The sequence below is a fragment of the Rhinatrema bivittatum genome, unplaced genomic scaffold, assembly GCF_901001135.1.
Source record: "Rhinatrema bivittatum unplaced genomic scaffold, aRhiBiv1.1, whole genome shotgun sequence".
Lineage (NCBI taxonomy): Eukaryota > Metazoa > Chordata > Amphibia > Gymnophiona > Rhinatrematidae > Rhinatrema > Rhinatrema bivittatum.
This window is the reverse complement of record NW_021821484.1, coordinates 20,644-38,389: the sequence shown is the minus strand read 5'-3', so window position 1 is coordinate 38,389 and position 17,746 is coordinate 20,644.

The following is a 17,746-nucleotide window of genomic DNA, read 5'->3' as shown; positions in this document are numbered from 1 at the left end:
ACACTCCTCTCTCCCTGGGACACCGACTAGCCTGGTGACAGGCCTGTTCTTGCTTAAGTCCTGGTCTGATTTACCAGCGTGATGGGGCTTTGCCCATCAGTAGGGGTGGGCATTTGTTTACAATGAAATAGACCGCTAGACCACCAGGAGTTTTTGGCGAGCACAGGGAGGGTGCTGAGGGTTTGTCTAATTGCTGGCCACAATTAGCCAACCTCAGTTAGTGAAAGAACTCTCAAGTGAAAGAAAGGCCGCAGAGAAGGAAGGTGTCTATGACCCCTGCTACAAATGCTGTTATTTTAGAGAGAGTCCTCTCTAGGTGTCTCTGGGAACTAAAAGTTATTGTTTTAACAAAGGCTATGCAGATACTAAAAATGCTTATGTGCTGAAACTATGAGAACTGTTAGACCAAGGTCAGACCAGAAACCTGGGAGTAACAGGGGGCGGCAGTAAACACCAGACAGTACCAAGCAGATGTGCTGGATTGTGATAGAAACAGTAGGAGGGGGACTCCACTCCTGCTTTTTGTAAGTTAGGATAAAAGTAAGCAGATCTGTGAGAACAGCAGCGAGCATCGCGTGTTACTTATTTCAGACTTCCGGAGCTGAACGGATTTATTCTTGGACCCATTTCATCTAACATTAGGAACGTAAGATATGCTATCTTTATATGGTTCTTGTAATACCTTTCTAATTATTATTATTTGCTTGCAAGCACCTCTACAGTGCTTGCTGTTGTGATTGTGTTATTATCCTCTTGCTTATTAAATGCTCAAATAAACTTTCCATCTAATACCTGGATCCTGGTGCACTGACTCAGTGTATGTGTGCATGTTTGTTGGTGTATCGGAGAAGCCCCGAGGTACAGAAGCCCCTCGGTATCACCCTCTTTCCTGAGAATTAGCCCAAGGTAGGACCTGTGGAGTACAGGCCGAGCCCCTTGGTATATTCTGTGTGTGAGTGTGCGGCCAGAACCCAGAATAGAAGGGGTCGGGAGGGTGGACTCTGGTGAGCAGGGGAGCTCCTGCTGGTGGGGGGGGGGGGGGAGGTGTTCCATATTTTAATAAATAGGAAGGGTTGGGGTGGGTTCTGATTTATTTTTTTAAATTAAACCAAGTAAACAACAAACAAACAAAAAACGATCCAGTGGTGGACCCGGAATCGCCATCCCCTGGACTGAAAACAAAAACTTAACAAAATGTTTTTAAAGGTTCCACCCCTACTCATTACTAATAGTTTTCCCAAAAAATATATTTTTCCTAAGCTAGGGGCAATAGGAGGAGTTAGTGTGGTTGGAATTCCTCCCATTGTTTTAACCCTACCTTTCTTGGGGGACAGGCAAATTAACGGGAGGAAGCCCAGTGGGGGAGAGGGGAGAAGGAGCAGGGGAGAGAAGTGTTGGAGTTGAAGGAAGGAGACAGGAATAGGAGATTCATCCAGAGTCTGAACTGAAGAGAGCTGTTTGGACTTTTTTTGGGGGAGTTTTGGCATTAGACCTGTCTGAAGGGAAGGAATGTCCCGCCTGTCTCCCGAAGAATTTGCATCAAGAGATCTTTTTGCCCAAGCGCCTAATAAAAGCGATGGTGGAGAGAGGTTCTGAGGTGCTTTTGAGAAAAGGAGTCAAGAGCCTCAGATTTGGATAACTGGATTACAGTTACTGTAAGTTTTTGAAAGATGGAACCCATTGTGATAGTTTCTTGGACTTGGGCGTATTTTTTCACTTGGATGTTGGAGTTAGACTCTAGGTTCCCAACTCTAACTGAGGAGAGATTCGTGTCAATATATAAATGTGCAAGAGCTGGAAGGGAGGTGAACAGAAGAGGAATGGACAGAGAAACCATCTGTTTTTTGTTGATTAATTGGTGTATGCTGATTCTTATTTTTGTGGTCCTGGCTATAATCCTCATCTTTAAATTACAGTAAAGACTATGCTTTTTTAATTTGAACACCAATCATTGACTCCAGAGTCGACTTTTGAGTTTTCCCCTAGTTTGGACTTGTAAGGGGATGGATGGACCCTGTTGTGATTGTTGTGTTTTGCCTGTAGTTTGGCTTCTCTGCTCTTATTCCTTACCATCTGGCACCTCTGGAAATATTTGACATAGAGCATGAAATGCTCGCTGAGTTGGTGATCGACCACGCCAGGGGCTCCAGAAGATAATTCTTCCTCCATGTCCGGACTTGAACCCAGACCTGTAGCACCCCTAGTTATGGATAAAGCCCAAAACGGGGGACCTACTACAACCAGTGCCAAAGAAGGTTCTTACATTGGCAAAGCAGGTCAGAAGCTAAAGAATAAACCTATATAGATACAAACGCAAACACACAGTGCTGCAGAAAAGGGACATTAGGGGTGTGCTGTATTTTTAAAAACTAAGCATCTGGTGACTTTTTCTCCTTTCTTTGGCAATTTATTTAAAGATTGTTTGAATATGGGCTTTATTAAACTTTATCAGTGCATTGTGAAAATCTTTTCACAGTTTTTCACAGCTGTAAGAGTATAGTATGGAGGAGCAATCTGGTTCTTCAAGTACCAGGCTATAAACCAGGGTTCAAATCCTGTTGCCACTCCTTGTTGCCTTGGGCATATCACTTCACCCTCTATTGCCTCAGCTACAATCATAGGGCCTCATTTACTAAGCTTTTCCCCCATAGATGCCTTAGGAAATCAGGTCCTTAGATTGTAAACCCTCTAGGAATGAGGAAATAGCTGACTGTAATCTGCTTTGAATGTAATCCCTCTGACCAGTCATGAAAGGTGGAATATAAATCAAATTTAAACATAAAATAGAGAACAGGCCTTAATGAAGAGGAAAAGCGATGACCATGCTACCCACCCCCCGCACACACACATACATTGGCTTCCTATCTGCTTCCGTATCCAGGTCAAACTTCTTCTTCTTGCCTAAAGGTGCAGCTCCATGCTAGCTCTCCTCTCTTATCAACCCCTACGTCCATCCTTTGGAGCCTCTGTTCATTGGGCAAACTGTTCCTATTTCTATCTGTGCCATTCTCCTCCATTGCTAACTCCAGTCTCCACATTTTGTCTTGCAACACCATGTGCCTGGGACAGCTTTTCTGAGCTGGTGTTGTCTTGCTCCATCTCCGGTCATCCTCAAGTCCCACTTAAAGTCCCATCTCTTACTTCCACATGTTTACTGTTGCTCAATATCTGGTGTAAGTGATTGTAAACATCTCAAAAATGAAAATAAGACTGGGAGGGAGATCGTTGAAAGTGCATGTGGTACAGTTATTTTTACAGACATCTATGAATGGAATGAAATCATCTACATACTTGAGTGTTTTGTTCACACTAGTATAAAGGGACGGTAACTTTCATACCTGCACGCGGGCATCCATGTGCATGTGGTTTCCGGTATGCACACATGGACGCGGCAATTTTATAAAATGTGCGTGTTGATGCGCGAATGTTATAAAATCCACTACCCATGCTCACATGCGCACACGATTTTATATCAGTGCGCACATGTGCACGTGAGTGCTGAATCATGTATGTAAGTGGGGGGGGATTTACAATCTGTGTGCGGCGATGCAATTGGCCCTATTCCCTGTTCCCTCATAGCTCCAGTGAAGGAGCGGACTGGAAGGGAACTTCCTAAACCCTCTACCTAACCTGCCTCCCTTTTACCCAACTACCTCAATCCCGCTAACTACTCTACATTTTTTTGTTTTAAAACTTGCGTGATCTCCGAGGCAGCAGCAGGATGCGTGGGCTGCTCAGATCCTGGCGCGCTCTTCAGTGTCCTGGCCCACCCATGCCCTGCCCCTTTCCCCAAAACCCTTATTTCTGCGCACACCAGGAGAGATATACGTGTGGCTGCAGGCATTTGAAAATCCACGCAGCGCGCGCGCGCATGTCCCAGCCACGCACATATCTCCCGGATTTCATGCGTTCGGGGCTTTTAAAATTAGCCCTTAAATGAATTTTGTAAAACTTGTGCTGAGGACAAGTTATTGAAAAAACCCCTCAAAGCTTTTATATAACCAGCTTTTTTAATTAAATAAAAAATAGAATGTATTAATAATAATAATATAATATGCATATATATATATAACTATAAAATACAAAATTTCAGTGAAAGGAAGGGGAAAGGACATCCCCAGGACAAGCAGAACGTTGGTCCTTTACATATGCCACCCTGCATTTTCAAAGTTGGAGTCAAGGATGCGGGGGCCTTAAAACTCCCCTCTGGAGCAGATAACATCTCCTCATGCTGCTGTTTTAACACCTGCACAGTAGATGCTATCTCCCCCATAGAGGACTCTGTGCCCTGCACCTTTGACTCCGGTCTCTGTAGATGCACCTTCATGCCTTGGACCACCTCCAGGATCTGCCACAAGTGAGATTTAGAGGATACATCTTCTGCAACAGATCCTGCAGGATGATCGGGGGGACCTCAGGGCCAGGACCAATATTTGGCTTGCCCTGGGATTCGGTGGGTTAAATTAAAAGTGGGGGCAGGAAAGATGCAGGGGGAGAGCTGTCTTGTGGCATCTCAGCTAAAGAGCCAGATTCAATATCTTCTTGACCTGTAAAGAGGGGACGCCATTAGTATGCAGATAGATCTCATATTTAATTATCCACAGGATGCAGCTGCTAAGCCTGCTAGAATATTAATTAAATCCTGTCTTTTATGAAACTTTAAATATAAAATTTGCTATTTGGCTTTCTAACTGGAGTGCCCCTAGTCCTTGTTTTATCTGAAAGAGTAATAATAACTGATTCACATTTACCTGTTATAGTCCTTTCATTATTTTATAGACCTCTATCATATCCCCCCTTAGTCATCTCTTCTCCAAGTTGAACAGTCTTAACCTCTTTAGCCTTTCCTCATAGAGGAACATTTCCCTGCCCTTTATCATTTTGGTCACACTTCCCTCTATCTTTTGCAATGCATCTATATCTCTTTTTGAGATGCGGTGGCCAGAATCGCACATAGTACTCAAGGTAGTCTCTGCCTGCCTATATTATCAACTGTGTTAATAATATAGGCAGGCAGAGATTAAATAAATATTATTTTAGCTCTGTATTTATATTATTACTTATTAAAATTATTATAGTTATTATTAGTTAATACTTACCGCTGCCACTGGCTTTGGCGCAGCTGCTGCCTGGCTTGGCCCAGGTTGCCTCTCTTCAATGTTACTTGCTACAAGATAATGAGAGAGTAGAGATCATATTAGTTCTCCTGTTGACACAACAAAGTACTAAGACAACCTGTAAGCCAGGAGCAACATTGGCCACATTACTGTAGAAGGTCATTTGAGATAACAACGCCTTCCTTCAAATGTATTTCTAAACATTTTATTAGATATAATTTAATATCATGAAAAGCACACAGGTCAGCTGCACTAGCAGCCTGATCCTAGCAGCTAGGTAATTCCATTCCATACTCATAATACAGCATAATAAATCTTGTACAGCAGAAAATGAGAAAAGTAACTGTAACCCTACAGAGGGTTAGTTCTCAAGAAAATGAAAACATGGCCTAATAAAACTGAAGCAAAATGTGAGTACAGTATACTAGCACATAAAATGACATTTACAAATTTCAGATGCCAAACAGAGTTTTTAAAAAAAAAAGTATTATTTTTAGTGCAACACAATTCATTAACACCCACCCACTCAATTCAATTTCATAAAGACAACAGTGAGTAGATATGACACTGTCTTGAGTCACACTCTCCAAAAAATCAGAAAGTCAAACCCATCAGGCTACATTTGCTGGACCTCCTCAAGTCATTCTTTCTGGTGGAGCCTCTTCCTAAGGTCTTCTAGCTCCCTAGGGAATGAGTCTCCATGATTAAACTCCTCACAGAGGGCCCCTGCCTCTGTTAAACACGACAAGATTGGGCTGGGAGCCTGGAGGAATAAAAAGCATTTCCTCTTCTGGGAGGATTAGGCAGACAAGGAGGTCCACATCCTCCTTGCTAAAGTGGGGCTTCCTAGACCGAGCAGCACTCCTTGATGATACACCAACCAGGGGGTGATGAAGTCCTTTTTAGCCAGCTAAAATAAAGGACAAAGGGTAATAAAGATCAGAGATAGGGGGTAACTAAAGGGGAGGAGGGATGGGGGTTACTGTGAGATATATGGAGTGTCAGATGGGAGAGAGACTGGTTGGGGTGGTGACTGGTGAGAAGGTGGGGTAACTGGTGAGGGGGTTGAGTGACTGGGATGATTGTATGGAGTGATAGGTAGAAGAGAGTCTGGTTCAGGGTGATAACTGATGAGAGGGTAAACAACTGGCGTGACTGTATGGGGTGTCAGATGAGAGAGCATCTGGTCCAGGTGATGGCTGGTGAGAGAGAGAGTCAGTCTGGTATGGTAGTGGTAAGGGCAGTGATTGGTGAGAGGGTGAGTGACTCGGCTTACTGTATGGAGTGATAGGTGAGAGAGAGTCTGGTCCAGGTGGTGACTGATGAGAAACTGGTGTGATGGTGTGAATGTGTGTGTAGGTTCCTGAACTCCGTCCACTAGCACTCTTCAGTGCTTTTAGGTTTTCGCTAGTACATATAATGCTGATGTTTAGCAACTACGGAAAGGGGACGCGACATAAACTCCAAACAAGAAACTCATAGGGCCAACAGAGCTGCAGATAACCCAGTATCTGCCGAGAGAAAGGTGGAGCTGCTGTTAAGTCTTTTCTGTGTGCAATATGAGGTCTCAGTTTCTGCTTCAGTGATTATCCTGAGAGATCATTTTGAAGCTATCTGTCCTGTTAGGAACAGTATTTCCTGGCATACAAATAAGTACTGCTGTTTATTACAATAACTTTGGGTTAAATATTGAATTTGACCCTTGTTTTACAGACAACAGTCGCAGTGGATTACAAAATTTAAATCTACCCCTGAGGAAGCTTTCCCACAAAACACTGGCCGTGCTGTTGGGCTCACTATGGGATAACTGTTTGGTTTTATTTGCTAAAAAAATAGAAAAAATATTTTTCATTAAAGGTGGATTGATTGATTAGTCCAGATGGTCTTAGCATTTTTTAGGCATGACACACCGTCAGGCTTGCTGACACCTTAGTTTCACATTTGGTATAAGGTTGTGTATTGACCAGATTTCTTAGAGGTTAGCAATTTGGTCCCATTTTTTGCTTTATTTAACTTAAGTCTGCCCAGAATGCCTCTAACTTATCCAGCTAGCTTCTATCAGATTAAACAGTTAGCTGGATAAGCTGGCAGCATTCAGAGCGGCAGGAAGTTTAAAATCCACAATTTGTCCAGCTAAGTCCCAAACCTAGCTGGACCAACGTTTTCAATGTTGACATTGAAAAAATTAACTATGGAAGAAATGAGAACTTTTGTACTTCACCCTGAGTCAGTATGGGAGCTGGATGATTAGTCAAATAAATCAAATCAAATGAGTACTATTCAAAAAAAGAACAGAAAAGGAGAATTAGAGTTCTCATTTCACTTTCCTCAAATTAATTTTAAATGTATTTCATTTCAGCTTCAGGGCATGATTCGCTAAACTTTTTCCCGTAGATCCTGAATGGGAAAAAAAAAGCCAGGGAGGATAACTTTCAAAGCTGTTTGCATATATATGGGAGTAAGCAAATTTACTACTATTTTACAGTCTGCATGCAAATGATATGCACAGAGTATAAAATATGAGTACATATGTGCATGTATATGCTCATGTATGTAAAAACCGCGAGCAGTGCAAGTTCGGACTTATCTGGAAACGTAGTGGCACTTATCAGGATAAGTTCCAATTTATGTAGCTACGCAAAGGCACTTAGGGCCTCATTTTCTAAAGTATCGCAGGCCTGCGGTACTTTAGAAAAAAAGCGGTAATGAGGGGCGGGGGGCCGAAACAGGGGGGGGGGGTGGTCCTGCGCTAGCCGGCAGCGATCACACCTCCGCGGTGCGATTGCTGCCGGCATCGCGCCCAATAACTCCACCATAGAAGGTGTAGTTATTGGGCACGAAATAGGCAGCGAAAAGGCCCTTACCTTTTCGCTGTCCGCGCCGTCCTTGCAGAGTCGGCCCTGGTGACACCCCGACTCCTCCTCTTCCGGGGCCGACTTCGCCCCGAAGTAGGTAGCGCAGGCGTGCACTACCTACTTTGGCTATCGCAGGCTTGCGCTGGGATAGCCAAAGCCTGCAATAGCCTTAGAAAATAAGGCCCTTCGGCGGATAAGTCTGAAAAATACTACTTGTCTGTCTAATTAGCACTTTTCTGACTTATCCAGGTATGTAAGGTAGCCAGGAAGGTCTAAAACAAAAGCACTATTTATCTGAATAAGTTCAAATTTGTCATCTAAGTAACGGCAAAAGTGCTATTTAGCCAGACAAGTAGGAATTTAACCAGATAAGAGTGCACAAATGATATAGCAGGGTATTTGTACTTCGGATTTTAAAGGGATATTCAAATAGATTTTATTTGTGATACTTAGAGTCATTTATCTCCTGTATGTTGGCTTTTACACGTGAAAATCAGGGGATTTTATAACATGCGCAGGGCAATGAAATTACCAGATTTTCCAATTAGTCTACCAGTTCGCTCAGTCCAATTGCAGCTCATGAAGACCCTCCTTGCTCTTCGGCCTGAAGTCCCCCCATTTCACCTAGACCCTTCACACAGTCATATTTTCACTTTTGAGATGTTTGCCATCACTTACACCAGATATTGAGCAGGTGTAAATATACAGAATAGATTTATGTGCGTTACTTTGGCAGATTGTAAAATATCTATCTATGCACATAACTGTTGGCTCCTCCCCAGAAGGGCCCTGGCCTACCCCTTTTTTAAAATGTATATATTTACTCACAATCCCTGATATATGCGCATATGTTGCAGTTTTAAAAATAGCATATACTCGTGTACATGTTATCTTATGTGCATGTCTTATTTTTTTACATGTGCGTCTTTTGAAAATTCATCTCTTAGTGAATCAGGCATGTACAGCCATTTGAATAAGCTTGTTTTAAACAAGATAGGGGTTAGAGATTTTAGCCCAGCCCAAACTCCCTAAGTCAAAGCCAAACTTCATTAACAATCAGGTAAAAACCTTTTTTTTCCTAAGAAACTGACCTACCTAGAGCCCTGTTCTGATACTTTATTTATTTATTTATTTAAACTTTTTTTTATACCGACCTTCATGAAAAATATCATATCAAATTGGTTTACAATGAACAGTGTGATAAGAAACTTTAACTTTAACCTTAACATAAATAAGCATAAACAAGTTGTAGGAAAGTTACAATAAAACAGGGGTAATGGGTAGAGGAGAAGAATGCGCTAGAGGCGGAAAATATAACTTAATGAGGCACAAAGTAAAAGTAGACTTCCCACCATGGAAATCAAACTGTTTTCAAATCTTCAGAAATGGGAGAAAGCCTTGGAATATCTAGTCCAAGCTGCATTAAACTTTGATATGGGTTATATTAGTTTTGATGCCGAGTTGGTATGTTAATGTCCTCTCCAGTTTCAATGTAGGAAATCCAAATGCAGGAAAGCAAATTATGATGCCATCAGCTATGCAACAGTTTGCTCATTAAGATGGCATGACAATTCAGCTTTAAATCACGGATACCACAGTGTCTTAAAAATGTCCATACACTACCTTCCCAGACATCTGATTTGCCTCTTTGTTTTAGAGGATAATGCCACCAAAATCTACACAGTTCAGGTTTGTTTTTTTTTGTAAAAGTGGATGTTCCTAAAAATAGTTATTTTTGCGAGGGCAATCTGATTAAAGTACATATTTGCTGCGTTGAAAAGCCTTCTCATTTTTCCAGTAATAATGATGCTCATGTAAGAGTTCCCATGGAATTCTCTGACATCTCTAAATAAAGCTATCAGCGAACCTACAGGCTGGGCACTGAATTAATATTATTCGGCTGAATTTCTTATTCTAGACAGGTAGACTGCACAAATTCTCATCAAGCCATACTGCTCCAAGCTTAGAAAGTACATGGACAGGGGCAATGGAAACTATCTTTAATAATAATTATTTGATTATTAGCCCTTACAAATAGTGTTCAAGAGGGCTTACTGCATTTTTAGAATTCAGGAACAAAAGTCTGTTCCCTGGAGCGCTTAGAATTTAACAGTTGAATTTTAAAAGCCCTATGTGCGCCAAAGCAAGAAAATATGCATTGTGCGGGTTTTAAGAGGCGCCCGGGAACGTGCATATCTTCCGGTACATGAATAAAATGTATTTTTCATAAAAGGGCGGGGTACGGGCATTCCAGGAAATATGAATGAAACCAGCGCGTAAGTATTTACGCACACCAGCTCGCACCAGGGTCTCTATCCGTGTAACTTTACCTCTGCTATGGGCAGTGTGTAAGTCATGAAACAAAAAAAAACTAGGCTAGTCAGTGGGGTTTTAAGGGTTGGGGCTCATAGGGTAAAAGAGAGGTAAGTTAGCTAAGAGGTTTAGGAAGTCCTCTCCTTTACCGAGACGACCTGGGAACAAACTGGGGAAACAGGTGATTGCGTCGGCACTCGTATCTACTAAAATCCCCTCCACTTATGTGATTGAGGCGGCATTTGCATGCAGATGCACATGTCAACATAAAATCGTGTGCATAAGTATGTGCCTATAGCCGATTTTAAACCATGTGGGCACATGCATGGGTATGTTATAAAATCGCCGCGTCCATGTGTGTGAGCCAGCACTCACGTGCATTTGTGATCCTGCGTGCAGATCTTAAAATTCACCTTTAAGGGAGTACCTGAGGTAATAGGGCGATAAAGTAAGTTGCCCAAGCTCACGACGAATTCCAGTGGGGGAAGTGGAATTTGACCCCTGCTGTAACTGGTTTTTAGCCCATTGTTCTAACTACTAGGCCCGAAGCAGAAAAGGAGACAACAGAGAGGTGAGGAAGGAGAGAAGTGAAAACAAATATTTAGTGAAAAAGTGCATTCTCTTTTGCTTTATTTTTTCCTACAATGTGTGTATGTATGGCTGTTATCTGAGCTTGACATAAGTATCACATTGCTTTTGGCTCCTGAATGCTTGACTACTCTAATATTTTTGAAATGCTGGAATATATTGTGCTGCTTCTGAATGTTTTTCTGAGTAACATACCATATTCTGCTATCACAATGGGCTCTTTCTTGTATTGTGAGTGCGGCCAAAAACATAACTCATGTAGTGCCAATTAAGCTTTTCTTAAGACGCCAAGCTTAAGCACCACCTCTCAGTGTTTGTTTCATGAACTCAGCACACCTGTAAACTTATGTTATATGAATGAAGGCTCAGTGTGACTCGCCCAGGAGCTTTTCTAATGGTGACCTTACACCATGCACGGTACAGCTGAAAATGTAAAACAGGACAAATTAAAGTATGATCTAGGTTTTCTCATCCCATTAGTGAAAAAAGCCCTCAAGACATCTCATTTGCAGCAGAGAGATTTGTTGCACTATCATGCATGATCATTTTAATAGAAAATTCTTTTATTTTCTCTCACAAAGCCAGTAATAATGTCATGGTTCTTGTTCCTTAATCCAAAGAATTTACAGAGAGAACACAATTGGTGCTCATTGTACCTATCTTAGAAGGCTGAATGGCTGAGCCACTCATGCTAGGCTCTGAACCTGAGAATCACAGGTTTAAACAGCTATTACAGAGGGTAATTTCCAAAAGGCCACATAAGCTGAGGTTTGTGAGTACCTTTTTACCAACAAACATTAGTCACAATGTTCAAAGTGGATTTTTGTGCATCAATCTGTTTTGAAAATGTACGGGTGTGCGCGTAGACTCCTGCAGCATACAGCGCTGGATAACTTTGTGCACGTGGATTTACATGCATACTTTAAAAAATCGACAGTATGTGTGTACATCCTTTCCCTGCCCCCACTTTGTGTGCCCCCCCCCCGCCGAAAGCCTACTTACTATGCACATACAAATGCATGCAAAATTGTGTTTCATGCATCCTTTTACACACATACAGCCCACATTGTTTTTCAAACGGGGATTTAAGCAAGAAACTGGGGTTTCTGCACGTATATCCTTTTGAAAATGACCCCATCATGCAGAAACCTTAGAACTGACATGCTTTCCAGACAGCACGAGAACTGCCCAGTTCACAAATACAATTTGCTATAAACATTCAACTTAAAAGACAGGAAGGGGGAGGAGAAGGAGGCTACATGATGCTGTAGCAGCGAGCGGGTGGCAATGCGCCTGATTAGCTCCTGCCTTCCCCGATCTATTTATAGATTTTAAACCTTTCCTTGGATTTGGGTCAGCAATGGCTGACAAAGGAGTGAAAAAATCAATTCCTATGCTATGGGGATTTAGGCCTCATGGTCAACACATTCCAGTTGGAAAATTACAGTAGATAAGTTAATGGCGACAGAGGAAGGGGGGGGGGGGGGGGGGTTTGGAGGAGGAGGAGGCCTTATCAGCCCATGAGCTGCTGAGTGAGATGGTGGATGCCATGCGCGCTCTAATGCAACAACTGGCAGATAAAATCCACTCTAGTTTAAAAGCATGGCTTGAGCGGGTGGGGAATTGACTTGGGTAGCTTGTGTCTACGGTGGGGAAGGTGATGGCGTGGGTGAACAACATGGAGGAGTACATAGAAGATATGGAAATCTCCCTCACCTCAACAATGCAGCGCCTGGAGGTTTCGCAAAGGACTACAAATGCACGGCAGAGAAACTCGATGATATAGAGAATAGACATCACTGAAATAATCTGCGCAGTGTGGGCCTTCCAGAGCGAATTTAGGGAGGTAATTCAGCAGGTTTTTTAACCAAATGGCTCCCCGCGATGTTAAACCTGGACTGCCTGATTAAAACAGACCAAGCACACAGGGCGCTGACACCTCTTCCTGCAGAAAATGGCTGACCCCGAGCTATGATCATGTGCCTTGATCACTATGGTGATAAGAATCGCATTTTGGAGCCAGCAGAAGAATTAAGGAAGTCACCTACCAGAGGAAGTGCGTCCTTTTCAGGACTTTTCTGTGGAGGTGCAGAAAAGACATCAGAGCTTCACGGATGTGAAGAAAGAGCTGCAAAAGAAGGGGCTGCTGTATGCTCTGCTTTACCCGGCAAGGCTTCAGGTCACCCACAATGGCATCACATTGATGTTACGGAGGCTAACGTTGCAACGCGCTTCATTCAGCAGATGGAGTGGCCTGAAACTGTGTATCCTTTGGATATAATCCATGATTAACGCAGAGTGAGCGCATGGCTGCGGTTGGAGGGGTTGGGACATATGTGCAATTATTAGGATGGGGGAGGGCTGTAATTAAGGAAGTTAATAAAGCTGTTTAATAAGGTGTGGCTCAGGGGGGTTGGTAGTAGGGGAGAAGGGTGTGTGGGATAATGTTATTTTCCTTGCCAGCTTGATGCTTCAGCTGGTATCAGCTGACCACGTGGTATCTGTTGGCTTGGATGGAGGACCTTTTGTGGGTGACACGGCCTCGAGCAAAGCACGGATGAACGGGGTTGTTATTTCATACTGTCCTGGCAAGGCGGCTGGCACAACAGGGTGGCGATCGCCTTTGTTCTACGCTGTGAGTCAATACACGCAATGGATCATATCACAATCAGGCAAAGGACAATGCGGGGGGGTGGACTTTGGCATTGGTGGGGGAGGAGCAGGGGGCAGGGAAGGTTATTTCTGTCTATGCAGGGAGGGGGAGGAGGGGAGAGTTTGTATATTTCAAAATGAAATTTTCACAGTGGGGGTTAAAATCTGGTGGTTTCATTGGTGTTGCTGGGTCTCAGGGGCTCTTTCATCCAGGAACACTGACAGGTCAGGGGGTGGGAGGGTGGGCACAAGGAGGCAGTGCGGGTTTTGTGGGGATGGTGGTTGTCGATAACTGGAAAGTTCCTTGCTGTATCCTGTGGCTGCAAATACTGGGGGTGCTGTTTAGGGTTGTTGTTGGGGTCCCCCGGGGGGTACTAGAGAGAGTTAAATAAATGGTTGAGAGAAGTGTGACACTGCAAGTCAGGTCTAAATGCTACTTACCATCTCTCCCATGGCTAGCAAGATGGTAAATCTTCTCTCCTGAATGTTCAGGGCATAGGGATTCTGGTTAAGCAGAGAGGGATACTGAAAGCCAAAGGTTCAAAGAGAGCATTCTTGCAGGAGACACCATCTTTCGCAGTCGCAGCACATGAAGCTCGGTGCGAGAAGGTGGGAGGGGTATTCTCCTCCTCCTATAACTCTAAGAGTAGAGGGGTAGGTGTCCTCGTCCACAAGGTTCTCCCCTTAATGGTTACAAAGTTTTAGCTGATCCGGGGAAGGGGGGCAGATATGTTGCTATGAAATGTATTGTATATGAACAAAGGTTTGCATTGGTCAATGTTTATGCGCCAAATGAGGGCAAGGAAGTATTCTACAGGAAAACCTGTCATCACTCCTGTACATTATGGGTGAGGATTGGAACCTATGTGTGGCCCCGGGGCTGGATCGTTCTTCGGGCTCTGGCAACAAATTCCAGAGCTTAATCGTGCATTGAGTGAAAAATAATTTTCTCTGATTAGTCTTAAATGTGCTTCTTGCTAACTTCATGGAGTGCTCCTAGTTCTTCTATTATCCGAAAGTGTAAATAACCGATTCACATCTACTCGTTCAACACCTCTCATGATCTTAAAGACCTCTATCATATCCCCCCTCAGCCGTCTCTTCTCCAAGCTGAACAGCCCTAACATCTTCAGCCTTTCCTCATAGGGGAGCTGTTCCATCCCCTTTATCATTTTGGTTGTCCTTCTCTGCACCTTTGCCATCGCAACTATATCTTTTTTGAGATGCGGCGACCAGAATTGTACACAATATTCAAAGTGTGGTCTCACCATGGAGAGATACAGAGACATTATGACATTTTCCGTTTTATTAACCATTCCCTTCCTAATAATTCCTAACATTCTGTTTGCTTTTTTGACTGCTGAAGCACACTGAGCTGACAATTTCAAAGTATAATCTACTATGATGCCTAGATCTTTTCTCTTGGTTGGTAGCTCCTAATATGGAACCTAACATCGTGTAACTAAAGCAAGGGTTATTTTTCCCTATATGCAATACCTTCCACTTGTCCACATTAAATTTCATCTGCCATTTGGATGCCCAATCTTCCAGTCTTGTAAGGTCTTCCTATAATATATCATAATCTGCTTGTGATTTAATTACTCTGAATAATTTTATATCATCCAGAAATTTGATTACCTCACTCGTCATATTCCTTTCCAGATTATTTATAAATATATTGAAAAGCACCGTTCCAAGTACAGACCCCTGAGGCACCCTGTTTACCCTTTTCCACTGAGAAAGTTAACCATTTAATCCTACTCTCTGTTTCCTGTCTTTTAGCCAGTTTGCAATCCATGAAAGCACATCGCCTCCTATCCCATGACTTTTTAGTTTTCTTAGAAGCCTCTCATGAGGGAGTTTGTCAAACACCTTTAAAATCAAAAGTATGCATGTAAATCTGAACTCTGCCCAAACTCTGCCTGCTGGACCATCTCTTTTTCAGAAGCAGAAAAGTACACGTGCAATAGAGTTACCTGCTGGTTCGCAAATATTGGCAAATATGTGCATTTTATATGTGTAAATGGCTTTGAAAATTCCGCCCTAAAAAATGAATCTCAGAATGTCAGCTCACCTATCTCCATTGCTTCCTCTTACCCATCTCTATACTATCTTTTTTTTTTGTGCAGATTATTTTCTTATTAATCAAAATAAATGTTTTTGATTGAAAAGAGATATATTAAAAAACTGAAATCAAAATTTGAGCATCTCATTGAAACACATTTACAAAATGTCAATTGCATTATTCTTTTATTTTGCAGGGCAAGATTATATATAAAAAAAATTGCAATTCTGGAAGATATAAACTGAGTTAAATAATTATTGTTGAAGAAATAGTAGTAATTGTACAAGAGCCATGAATATCACAGAGTCAAGTACATTGTAATTGAGAAAAACGTCCAATTACATAGTTGTTACAGAAACCATTTACAATTTGTAAATAAAAGCTTATTGTAGAAATGTTCACTCCTTATTATCTTTCTCAGGCCCATTGATGATGGCATAATCATGGAGCAAACTATGGATCAGTTTGTGGCCTGATTGAACACTACCTCTATCTGGAGCATGAGACAGTTTCTGGCAAAGAGGAGGGTGTTCTTGATGTAGCAAAGGAGCCTCCAAGAATCTTGGAAGGATCCCCAGCAGTGAGCCTTTGGAAACAGCCCATAGAACACTAAATGGTGGGTTACATCCTTATTTGGGATGCAGTCTCTGAGTTCAGAGTTCATGGCCCTCAATAAGTTCAATGTGAAGGGTCACTTCCAGAACAACTGAAGAATTGTTTCATCTGCTTTGAAACCCCTATGGCAGTGTCAGTTCCTGCAGAAGCCTTGTATGCATAAAAGTCCCTGAATAGCCTTCCATGTGATATTTTTGAGTGGGTTTGTCAGTTTCCTGGATGTAATATTCTTCTACACAGTGGTTCAGTTGATTTTCAGTAGGTTGCTCCCAGATTCTGTCATGTCCTATGTGTGGATCAGCTTATAGATAACTCTTGGTATCCATAAGGCCTGTATGACATGTTGTAATCTGGTCTCCTTTACAAAGAGAGAGTGAGAGTCCAGCTATAGGGAAATGAGCTCTCCTACTTGAACCTGCTCTATCTCTTCCAGGCAGGAAGGAGGAAGAACCAGACATGACATACCCAATCTGGGTCTTATTGCTGATCCTCATGGCTTATGCAGATGAAGACAAAGAAGCTCCGAAGCATGGTGGCAAGGTTGGGGGCTCCATCCCCCTTTTCCTCTAGCAAGTGCTCCTTGAACAGAACTCACAGAGCTGCACATTTCATGTGACCCATATTGAAGTTCCTGATGAATGCAAAACCTGCTCTGGTGATAGCTCTACCCTCTATTACTGGAGAATGCCATGCCAGGAAGGCCCTAGCTCCAGAGCACTATTTATTTTAGTTAAAAAATATAAATTCTGCAACGTCCACACTGTGTTCAGTTCAGATTACAGATAAACCTACATAATGATCTAAACAATACAGAGCCCAACAATTACTAAATAATAACATTTCTTAGCAAAAAGTAATTGGATCTTCTACAAGTATGTCCATAATCAGCTAGAATTTTTCTCTCTCTGTAGAATGTTTCCTCAATCTCCATAGTCTCAGTTTCACAGATCAGCATAAAAAGATGTGATACATGAGATTTGGAACCATATAGGTTACTTCTTCAGTTGTGCAAAAGAAAGCCTCTCATGAGGGACTTTGTCGAATGCCTTCTGAAAATCCAAATACACCACATCTACCGGTTCACCTTTGTCCACATGTTTATTCACCAATTCAAAAAAATGGCTGGCTCTGTCTCATTAAGCCATGTCTATCTAAATGTTTTGTGATTGTATTGTTTATAACAGTTTATACACTTTTTCCCAGTGCTGAATTCAGGCTTACCAGTTTATAGTTTCTAGAATCACCCCTGGAGCTTTTTAAATATCGGGGTTACATTGGCCACTTTCCAGTCTTCAGGTATAATGGATGATCTTAATGATATGTTGCAAATTAATTGAAATAGGTCTGAAATTTCATTTTTTTAATTTCTTTCAGAACCCAGGGGGTATATACCATCCAATCCAGGTGATTTGCTACTCTTCAGTTGTCATTGTAGCCTACCACATCTTCCAGGTTCACCGTGATTTGGTTCAGTTAATCTGAATTGTCACCCTTTTTAACCATCTCTGGAATGGATATCTTCCCAACTTCCTCTGCAATAA